We start from the raw sequence: 12,733 nt of genomic DNA on the forward strand, positions 1-12,733 counted from the left end.
ATCGAGTAAATTATATTTCATCAAAATATTTCGTGGTGGGTCACCATAATTAAATAAAGTAATGCTATGTCTTTATTCGTTATATAGTATGTTGCATTATGTGGTTGGATTGGTGTAGAGGTTTATCATTGTTGAATATAGTCTTATGCCTATACATTTGCAACCTCTAACATCAAATTCAATGTCACACATGATCCATTGATCACTCACAAGGGCATAATTATTGGGTCCACAGAGTCTTGATTAGCATATGAAGATCCAAGTCTTTACCCAAAAATTGATTCTCTTTCCATCTAGACAAATTTTCCGCTCAAAAATCTCAGTGTGGAAGCATGAAAGATGGTGGGTTATGGACCAAACCATGTTTATAGTTTTGAAAATTTTGATTGGTTTTAGTATTTGACAAGGGGTTTGTCAAATTTTGGAGTTTGACGATAGAAAGGAGATTTTGTGTTAAAAAAAAGGGAATAGGAAAGGAAGGAGGTGGTACAATCATCTTTCTATTACCAATCAAGTTTGTATTTACCTTATCTTGGGGCAAAATCCATTGAATAATTAGTGTATTCATCCTTTGGTATGAGAGGAGATGGGACTTTCCCTAGAAAACACTCATAAAATTTTGGACAAACTTCTAAATAAAATAAAAGAAACATGAGGCCTTTTCTTAGCAATACCAATTTATAATAGAATAGTATGCCTTTCTCAAAAATGGTCTATGCCATTATGCAACAAAAATGCCCATGGGAAGTGAAGGAACGACAAGGAAGAGGAGCTAAGTTCTTCGCACTTGGATCTTAATTGCAACAAACAAAGTCAACCATAGACATTTAGAAATTGGAGGAATTAGACACATGGCTCTTAGAGGTGGGGCAACTAGAATGGAGGAAACTCAGTTGGAATCTCAAGGCATCTATGCTTGCATTAATACAACCCAAACTCTCGGAGCATCCTTGTGAAGAGGTCAAGATCACAATTGATTCTTGTCTCAGCAAGATCATAGCTTTGACATCCCGAGTATTGTCTTACAATAATGATCTTATGTGGGAGATATTGTAGTTGATAGTGGAAGGCCTTCAAGGGTTGAATAACATCATGCTTCCTACCTTTTAGAACCAGTGTAGAAATTTTAATAGTCATGGAAGAATTCAACTTTAGCACATTCATACTGAATCTAAAATGTGATGAGTTGATCTTTTAGTTTCCCCATAACTTTTACACCAATATTACATCAGCTCATTCAAACCATGTCAAAATAAGCATGCAAAAGATTGTGTCTCTATGATTAGAAGGCCATGCTCACATATGCAAGATATTAAGATGTAAATTGTTGACCATTTGGAGGAAGGACCACAGGGATCCTATGATCTAGTCGAGAAGTTTGTCAGGAAAAACATAAAATTACTCAAAAGGGTGCTTACTACAAAGGAATTGATAAGGATTGATGGAGGAAGCAAGAAAAAAATATGCATCAATAATGAAATAAGGATGAGAGGACTATGCTTTATCTGCCAGGGACCTTGGGCCCTTAACCATTTATGTCCAGGTGATAAGAGGAAACAAGGGCAGATCATGAAGATTCATCCATAGTTGGTTTCACCAGTTTTTAGAAAAGAACCTATGAAGGATCCAAGCAATCAAGTACAAATGGTGAGCAACAACACCATGTTTTTCAGAGAAACTTATAGGACAAATTGATGATAATCAATCAACTTGACAAAGTAAATCGGGAAAGGAAGGAGGGAATTCCTCCTGATAATGAGGTAGTTGAATCTATAGACATCCAAGAGAACATCCATAAAGAGTATGGACGATCAGGTATAGATAACAGTCCACCAATACATCCATGTTTGACAATCAAAGAGGGTGGACAACTTATCCCCACATGTGAAAAAGTCTAGGAAGAAGACATTCTAGGAGAACCAAATGAGGAGCCAATAATAATAAACCGACATGATGAGCATGGTCATGCAGGGTATCATGACAAATATAGTATGTAGGATAAGCAATTTCTAGAGGGTCAAACAAAGTTTCAAGTTAAATTTGTGGTTATGGGGCATTCGGTGCAGTCAAATATAGAGACATTCTGCAGGGCACAAGAATTTCTAGTAGAGGACTTTTGGGAAAGGATAATGAATTTCAAGACAGATCTTACGATGTTGAAGTAGAGAGTCGGGGCAGCCTAAGACACTGTCTTACAGGAGAATAGAAAATTTGAGGACCTCATAAGGCTATGTGTTGAATCAATGACCCAGTTGTCTAGTGTTGAGGAACGACTCAAGTCCCTCACAAGGCAGGAAGAGGAGTACATTTGGGAGTTGCAGAGCAGCCCTCTACAAGAGTACATAGATAAGGCTTGCAGCTCTACAAACCTGCCATTATATATTGGGGATAGCAAGGAAGAGTTATACAAATGGATCATGATCGGTGATTGGGTGGAGCAACATGAGTTGAGAATTATACAACATCAGCATGGTAGATTTATTCCATGTGCAGGGATTCTTGCATTATATACTTCCCACGAGATGGATTTACAAGAGATTATGAGTTGGAACTCTATTGACGCGATACTGTTAGCCAAGGACATATTTCAACTTGGGCCGTCAAGCACAAGCAATGATGGAGGGTTGAGGTGGTGTCATAACCAACATGTCCTAGGACTTAGGTGGCATTGGGATCTAGGAGAATCCATTGGGGGTAGGATTTACCAAAGGATTGTTTTGGATTAAGGTATCGAAGGATCCATTCATGATCATTTAGAATGGAGGCATGGAATAACACATTGGGTTGTATGGGATCTTGGTATCAATATACAAATGCTTCTTTTGTGGATAGAAGTGGATTACCTAAGGGAAAACAATCTTTGGGTGGGAGCATTTGTAATATATATATATATATATATATATATATATATATATATATATATATATATATATATATATATATATATATATATATATATATATATTTGGATATGGTCAAAATGGATGGAATCTTCCCATGGTATTTAATGTGGCAGTTGCCCGTGGAATTGGCCCATGGTATTTGCCTTTGTTTTTCGATGGAAAACAATAAAATAAAGTCTCTAAAGAGTCAATCAAGCCTATAAAAGGGGATAGGAGAGTTATTTATCTATTTGGATTTTGTTGTGAACTTGGCAAGGCTAGTTCTATTTGATCCTAGGTATGAAAACCCATGGGAGTAATTTGTGTAGTGGATCCATCTAGGATCTACGATTGTGCTTCAATATATTTAGTTTCTTTGTTGATGGGCAGCGATACATGCCAACGCACGGGCTTTAGTAGGTCTTGTGTGGGAATGTAATTTTGTTTCTATTTATTTACATAAAGAAGATGCTGCATTCTCAGATCTTTATTGTGTTTGGTTTTTTTAGTTCAAGAATTTCATTAGAGCACCTAGAGTGTACCATATCTCATTAAAATTTTGATGTTGGGATATTACAGGATTCAATCATGCAATATTTGCATGTTAGTGGAGCCTTATAAGCCAAGTAGACTTTCTTCATGGTTTTTCTAATATTTTGACAAAATTATCACCATGCAACAATGGGATTAAGGTCCATTGCCATTTATTCTTTTTAAATGAAATAGTCAATGAACACTACTTCCATAATTAAGGATAATTTGTATAAGTTCAAAATATAGATCCAAATATGCATATACCAAATAAATGGCTAACATGCATGCATATAAGCATAGTAGTTATATTTCTCATAATGCGCTTTTTAATGGGGTATTAGCCAAAAAATATATTCCATCATTCCCAACATAGCTTCATCAACAATATTCTAGTACGAAAGAAATAACCAAAATTGCTTCTGTAGAAGGCTTTGAGAAGACCGAAACTTCAAAAGGAAAGAGAATTTCAAGAGGAGCGACTGATTTTAGGAGGTAATGAGACAATAGGTGTTTTACTTGAATTGTTATTAGAGTTTTAAATATTGTTACGAGGGATTTTCATTGTTTTTAAGTATTTTTAGAAAGTATTGTCATCTTGAAAATAAAAATAGAGATGTAGTTAGAGTAAAAATAATTGGGAAACAATCATGAGACGTCATGGCTTATTGAGGAGGACATCATAGCTTGCTTAGAAAGATTTTTGAGTTTAGCACACTGATAAGTAAATTCTAAAAAATGGTATTTTGGACAATAGCTTGGAAAGGCCACAATAAGTGGTGTCTATGAGGAGTTATGGCCACAATGCGTGGGTGTCTAAGAAGAATAAATCCCCTGAAATAGTACAGTGAGTAATTGTCTCTTTAAAAGTCTATGCACATTATTTTTAGTGTGAGGACAATAGCTTGGCATGGTCACAATAAGTATGAATCCTATATAAAGGATAAAGACTCCCCATTGAGATATATCGAGTCTTATTTTGTAATCGAGCTCTGCTCTGTTGGAGGTTGCCCCCTTGAAGAGGCAAGTGAACACTGCTTTCATCTCTTAATAATAAAATACTTGTTGTTTTTCTCATTTTCTTCTATGTTCTGGGTTGTATTTCTTTGCGTGTTTGGTATTCTGGAATTTCTCGCAAGTCAAGAGCATAAAAATTTATGAGTGGTACATGGAGGCTTTTCCAATGGTTTTTAAAACTACCATTCTCCTTCAACATACCATGTGTGGTTCAACAAGTGCAAGGTTATGTTATGGTTGTGACACCTTGATAATCTTTGAAATATCTTGCAACCTTTTCTTTGCAAAGTATACATGAATTTGATCATCCCATCACATTTGTCTTTCTATAATCCTTGGATTTACTTCCAAGATGTGAATAGGTTTTATTGAGACTTGTATATTGAAGATGCCGACTATTGACATGATTTTAATGGTGTCTTGTGCTAATAATTACAAATCATGAATAAGCTTACATAACACAATGCCTTAATTTGTGGATGAGATCATCAAGGCTACCTTTATTCATTGAATGAATATAGTACTCTGAATATAGTACTCTGAATGATGCTAGTCATAATTTTCTAAACAATAATCACAACAAAGATTGTTTTTAAAAATATTTACATTTTTCCCTTTAATGAGAATAAAGATTGTTTTTTAAAATATTTACATTTTTCACTCTAACAATAACAAAGATTTCAATTTTATTTCCGCCCAAGAAGAACTCCTCTGTGACATTTCGCGTGCAAATAAATCTAAAATACAAGGTCTTGTTTTGGCTGGTATAAGTTGTTTTGGGCCAGCCCACGTGGGCCGCCAGTCCCGTATCAAATGTAACAGCACGTAATATGACATGGTGGAGGACATTGGGGCTTGGGTCGGGTCCACCGCTGGTGGCCCGCCCACCCCATTAATACATGGGTTGAATATAGTATGTGAAAACATGAAAACATGAAAGTCGTGATAGTACGTGACCCCAAATTAGTAGTTATAATACAAGCTAATACAAGTTAGTAGTTAGATAGTACATGACTATTAATAAATATTTTAAGAAATACGAGTTAGTAGTTATAATTTATCAACATATTTTAGAATTTTTAATGGAGTTGTCTAACGAGGTGGAGGAATTTCTCAGGTGGCCAAAAGTGGTCGGAATCTGCCCAAAAAAATTTCAAAAAATCTTGTAGAGACAGTGTTTGAACCATGTTTTTCATGGTGGAAATGGATTCAACACCATAAAAAACGTCTAAGATGCCTAAAATTTTGAAGTATAACAATTATAATTTGGATTTACAAAAATCCTTGCTGGATTTTCTGTAAATATAATCGAAATTTACATAACTTCTGGGCAACTCCTCCACCTTGCTAGACTACACGATTTTTAATATTAGAAATTTATATACTTCAATTTGAAAATTTATATAGAATGATAATTATTGCATTTTTATCTTTAACATTGATATTAAAATAAATTATTAATATATAAATTTTTATCCTTTTATTTTAGTTTTAGAATATATTTTATTAATATAAACATTAATTCGGTACATAAGATAGTTGAGACTATATTTAAATAATCAATATATAATTTAATGTTATCTTTAAAATATTTTTGTTATGAAATTTTGGGTTGGCGAGGGTGGTGGCCCACCACCTCATTTATGATTTTTTTTTTTTTTTAATGAGGGGGTTGTTTTTAAATTTTTAGAAAATAAGGGTCATTGGGAAAATTAACGAGACCACAATTTCGACCGATTTTGAGAGATAGGTTTATGGCTCGGGGTCAGTCAAATTGTAGGACACTTAAACGTGGCCCACACCCCAACTTTGACCAAAACTTTGACTGGCCCATTCTCCCTCATACGAGCTCGGATTGATGAACCCTTCACACCTCCACGATCAGGACGACGATATCTATGTTTTGGTCCTGGGTTGAAATCATTCTAAACACTTTTATTTTCAAGCGTTCATAAGCCCTGTTTATCCTCTGTGTCTCTCTGGAGCCACCTGGATCACTCCCTGACATTGCTGAGGTCATTTTTTTCTATCAACATTTTCCAACATTTTCGAGTTCTTAGGGTGTTGCAAGCCCACATGCAAGTTAGAAAGTTTTTAACAATTTGGATAATACTGCAATTCGAAAGATAGTTTTAGTAGCTTGGATCAAAATATCCAAGTTACTTATGGCTCCTTTCTTTATCATGGAAATGGACCACGTTGGATTCTTCATTAACGTCTTTGTCTTTAAACCCTTGTTTTTTTGTTCGAGTACTTTACCTATCTTCTTTAGCCTAGAGTTTTTGTGATACAAATAATACATTCACTTTAGTATCTTATGATTGTTTTCTTTGAGATTCTCATTTTCCGCTTTCACATGTTTCTCTAGGATTTCTAATTGAGTTATTTCTTCTTTTAATTTTATACTATTATTTTTATCCCTAGAAAAAGTTAAATCGTTATTATGTATAGGATTGTGAATGGTAGGTGTTGGAATATCATTGTTGAAGGTACACTGAAGAGTAGCAGAGGGATCCTTCACTTTTTATTTTTTTGCTTCTTGATCCAAACAATAAAAAAAAAATAGATATGTTTCTAAATTCCATTGACTGTTAGACTTTAGGAGAGGGATCCTTTACCTCTTATTTTTGTGCTTCTTGATCCAGACTACCAAAATAATAATAGATATGTTGCTAAGTTTCATAGACCTTTGAACATTTTCTTTCAGGATTTGTCGCTAATCTTTCCGATTCTTTTAGCTCTGCAACTTTCAAATTCTCAAATGAAACAACATTTTCTACCTTTTTCATGCTACATGTGATGCTTCTACATTTGTTTTGTCTTCTGGTGTCTTCATTCCTTATAGAATCTTCCTTTTAATTCTCTTTTACTTCAGTTCAAATATCACAATGGGTTTTTTTATAGTTTCCCGTGGATTCTTCGTAATTGCTTTTGTCACCTTTCTTTTTGGTTCTAGCATGATCCTTTTTATTCTTCTTCCTTTCATATCTTAGTTTCAACAATTATCCTTTCTGAAGTAGCATTGATTTTATGGTATCTTCTATTTCAGTAGCATTTTCGTCTTCCAATATCATCATAGACTCTAGTCTTAAAATTTCTTTTGTCTCTATGATTTCAGTGTCCTCTCTCTACTAGAGTTTCTTTGGCTTATTTATTTTCTTCTTGAGGGTAAGGGTTTGAAAAAACCCTACCTCTTCTTCCTTTTCTCTTTGGACAAATATTTTTTTCTTCTAATGCCTCACCAAAATAATTTATTACTAAACAAGGTTCCCAATTGTCACTTCTTAATTTTTTTTTCCTCAACAAGAATTTTGATTAACCCAAACCAATATAAGGCTTTGTCAAGATTCCTATAATTCTTCTAGATATTAAATGCCATTATTTTAGGGGTACTGATAAACTAGTAGGCTAAAATTATCTCCTTCCCCTTTAGAAAATGCATCAAAATCCTAATATGGTAGAAAAAAATAGTTTCATACCTACCTTCATAACTAATAAATTTGTAGAGAATGAACAATCACTCCTTTGACATTGTTACACTATATAGAAAGTATCCTCTAATTCTATCTCGGTATTTGTGAACACCATTAAATGAATTAGAGCTTACAAAGGAGAAAACTATGCAACACAAAATCAATGAAATTTTTTACATAATGTGATTCATTGGACGATATCAGTAGCCTTAAATCTCTCAGTATGGCTCCCATTGCCCATGAATTAATCCTCTAGCTAATCATAAATTGGAATAAGCCTATATGAACTATTTGGAATATTTGATTTATTTAATTCTCTATGTAAATGGATTTACTTCGATTTTGTGCACATTAAATAGGACTTATATCCATTATCAATTTTACAAGCATATCAGGAAGCCCATTAGAGGAGTAATGTAGTCTACCCACTCCATTAACGATGAAATATGCATCAATAAAGAATTGAGCCATCATCCTTAATTCCATTGCATGAGAGATATAATATTGTGACCTTATTATCGCTCTGAAATCATTTCCTAACGTAAACATGGCATTCATAGGTTTTAGTTGAGGTTCCAGTTTTATTTGGGTGACCAATTTGGTGAAATTCACTTATTGTGGCTTCAATGCTAGAAACGATTACTAAGACATTCAAGAACCATTTTTCATAGTTCTTATAGCGCTTTTGTTAATTCCCAAAGGCTTGACGACAAGGCATAAGGCCTAAATCACGAACTCAATGTTAAGCACCTGTAATACTTTATTAGGCCCAAAGGCCCCAATATTCTTAACCTTAGAAGCCTTCACAAACCCAGGCCCTTGGTGCACTTGTTGTAAATTGACAAAAAGAGTTAATCTACATTAGACTCAACTCAAACAAACAACCTACTTTTACCATGGGAAATTCCTAATGTTATGGGTAAAAATCCCAAAAAACCTATCCTAAAGTATTTTGTGTTTATGGGTTGCTCTTTAGTTCACATTAATGTGCCTGATATCCATTTAAGCCCGGTCCTCAAGATAGAAAATGTGGAAATCGTGGGTTCATGTCATTTCTCCAACAAAGATTGTTGTAAATATTATTTTAATTAATGTGAAAGATATGGGAATACTATAGATGTTGAAGATAAATATTGTAAGATGAAGATTGTTGGAAATATTATTGTTGGTCTTTTGATGCCCAGATTGGATATCTTATCTTTGAATTCATTTTTACTCTAAATACCTAGTTTAAATGGGAGCATAGGATATATGGTTCAAATGATTATTCTTGGACATTTCCAAAGGTATATGTTGATATATGTTGCTCGTGCTAACTCCAACACAATGAGGACATATGAAATAAGATTATGTCAAGTTGACTAAGCCATGTAGTATGAGTTAGCTCACCCAATTTTACAAGTAGGGGTGGCTTGAGTATAATTGGAAAACATCTAAGCTCAGAGAGATTCAAAGTGTGCAAAAGAATCTAGGGAATACTATTGACATTTTAAAAGTGGAGCAAAAATTTGGTTTTGGAAGTGAATGTGTCATTTTTCCATTTTGTGATGTTTCAGATAGTGAAAAATTGAGGAGATAAAAGTAAGATATTCATGTGACATGAGGTAAAACTTTTATCCATTGATTTTCTATACTTTCCAAGATATGCCCTATGGAAGCTTTCCTAACTCATTGGTCCATTATACCTTTTGATATATGCCCTATTTATGCACATGACAAGATTTATAATATTATTAGAAAAAATTGGTACATGGTGCGAGGTTAAAAAGGGACATTATGTATGGAAAAGTGAGTGTTTAATTTGAGAATGGTCAATCTCTCTTTTATCTCTCTCATCCCAAGCCCAAAATCAATAAGTAATATCTTGTACAACATTAATGCTTGGAGATACATTTTTAAGGCATAGTTAAGATTCTTTAGAAATTTATGGAGAAGATATCACAATTCTAGTTATAATTAGATCTATGAATTAGGGATTTGTCTCTAGCAACTAGATTAACATACATATTTGAATTTGCTAAGAGATAAAGTGAACAATCTATATTCTCAATTAGGGTAGCATACTTTGTGATCTTCATGAGTAATTTATTTTAACTTTGTGGTTTTATAGATCTGGGAAAGCTCTTAATCATAAACTTCTTAGACTAAATAGAAAGCAATGATCCAATCATAAAATATTTGCATGTTAGTAGAGCCCTGTAAGCCAAGTAGGATTTCTTAAGATACTCTATAATGTTTTTATAGAATTCTCACCATTAGTGTCCATTGCAATTTCATTTTTTAAGTAAAATATTCAAGAAACATTACTTCCACTATTAAGGATAATATGATATGCTCAAGATATAAATCCAAGAGGTAGTGTTTATGCACTATATTTATCTACTAAATAAATCCCTAACATTTATATAAGCATGGTATTTATGTTTCTCATAGTGTGTTTTTAATTGGGGAGTTAGCAAAAAATATTTTCCATCATTCCCAAGGTAGCTTCATCTACAGTATCATCACCATCATATTCTAGCATGAGAGAAATCACCAAAATTTCTTCTCTAGAAGGATTTGGAAAGGAAAAAGCTTGGAAAGGAAAGATAATTTCAAGAAGAGGGACTCCTTTTCCGTGGCAATGAGGCAATAGGTGTTTTACTTGATTTTTTTTTATGATTTTAAATATTGCGATGAAGGATTTTCATTTTCCAAGTGTGCAACATTCTTATATAGTATTGACATTTGATAAATAAATGTAGTAGTTATAGGAAAAGTAATTCAAGAATAATCAATGGACGTCATGGCTTGCTGAGAAGGATTATCAATTTTGGCACATAGAGAGACACAATCCTAGGCGGGAATTCAATCACAAGCATCCTAGAATTTTCCAAATGTTACATTGAAAATCTTGTATGTCGTTTCCCTAGTAACGTAGGTTGTGAAAATATCTAGTCATGGTGAATTAGTCTCTCATCCTTAGGGTTGTGAGAAACGGTTTTTAGAAGGAACAACATATTTCTTTGGAAGCCATACGAAATGTTGTTAATCCTACAACTAATTTAAAATGTAAAATGAAAGTAGAAAAACAAGCATATGTGAATATTTTACAACTTTGGGGTAGTGGATAATGGTTGATATTTGAAATGGGGCTCCAAATTTTGGCAGGTTCTATGCTTGTAAATTTTAATGGAATTCCATGAATAATAACTTCCTAGATGATATTTTCAAACCATAAACTTGAACTTCTATTGGACATAATTAGTTGGGATTAATACTCCCTTGTCATTTAGATAAATTCCCCTTTTTTATTTATTTTGGTTGAAAATCAAGTCATCACTAATTACTTTTCCAACCATTGTATAATGATTGCAAGAAACCTCATTGGGATGTATGTTAGGGTCCAACTCTAACCCCTTTATTTATGTAATAGGGTTGAGTCATAGTTATAGTTATTCAAAGAGTCAATAAAGCTCGTATTAATAATTGTAAGTGGCTGGCCTGCATTTAAGAAAGGGACCACAGTTAGTTGCAAACGGGCCATGGTATTAGATAGATGGTATTGAGATAACCATGGTAATGACCCATGGTATTGTATTTATGAATCCTATATAAAGGATAGGGACTCCCCATTGAGATATATCGAGTCTTATTTTGTAATTGAGCTCTGCTATGTTGGAGGTTTCCCCCTCGAAGAGGCAAGTGAACACTGCTTTCATCTCTTAATAATAAAATACTTGTTGTTTTTCTCATTTTGTTCGATGTTCTGGGTTGTATTTATTTTCATATTTGGTATTCTGGAATTTCTCGCAGGTCAAGAGCATAACAATTTATGAGTGGTACATGGAGGCTTTTCCAATGGTTTTTAAAACTACCATTCTCCGTCAACATACCATGTGTGGTTCAACAAGTGCAAGGTTATCTTATGATTGTGACACTTTGTTAATCTTTAAAATATCTTGCAACCTTTTCTTTACAAACTATACCTGAATTTGATCGTCCATCCCATCACATTTGTCTTTCTACAATCCTTGGATTTACTTCCAACATCTGAATAGATTTTATTGAGACTTGTATATTGAAGATGCCAACTATTGACATGATTTTAAAGGTGTCTTCTGCTAATAATTAGAAATCATAGATAAGCTTACATAACACAATGCCTTAATTTGTGGATGAGATCATCAAGGCTAGCTTTATTCATGAAATTTTAAAAATGACTACAACACATACAATATCAAACTCCTTCCTAAAAAATAAAATTGTAGGGGTCAAAGGAAAGGCTTTATGAAACCTCTTTTCAACTTGAAACAAAATATAAGGAGGCAGGCCATATGTTCTCCACCACCCCAACTTAAGTTCAAATGAATTGTTTAAAAAGTAGTATGAGAGATTCATCACAACTGATTTTAGAGGTAAATCCTCCAATTTTGAACTCAATTATTTTTCCTTAAAGATATCTTCAATAACCAATGAATATCTATAATAGTAACCTTATTATGAATCCAAGTAATATTATAACATGAAAGCACTTGATACTAGACAAAACTATATACATTTTTAATAATATTAACCACGTGTATCAAAAACTATATACATTTTTAATAATATTAACCACAAAAATAAATTTCTAGGAAAATAATGAATCAAGTGATTCTATTGAAATAAATTCTCAAAAAAAAGAAGCATTTATTAACAAGGCTACCAAAACCTATCTTACATAAACAAACTTATTATTATCTTACATAAAAAAAAACCTCATTATTAATAATAATTAAAAAATATACCACACATATATTTTCTTCCTACATGTGATACCTAAATTCAATGCAAGATTACCTTATTATT

This window comes from Pinus tabuliformis, chromosome 1_1 (genome assembly GCF_031772625.1).
Source record: "Pinus tabuliformis cultivar Carrire ecotype Pingquan chromosome 1_1, CPIR1, whole genome shotgun sequence".
In the NCBI taxonomy this organism is placed as follows: domain Eukaryota; kingdom Viridiplantae; phylum Streptophyta; class Pinopsida; order Pinales; family Pinaceae; genus Pinus; species Pinus tabuliformis.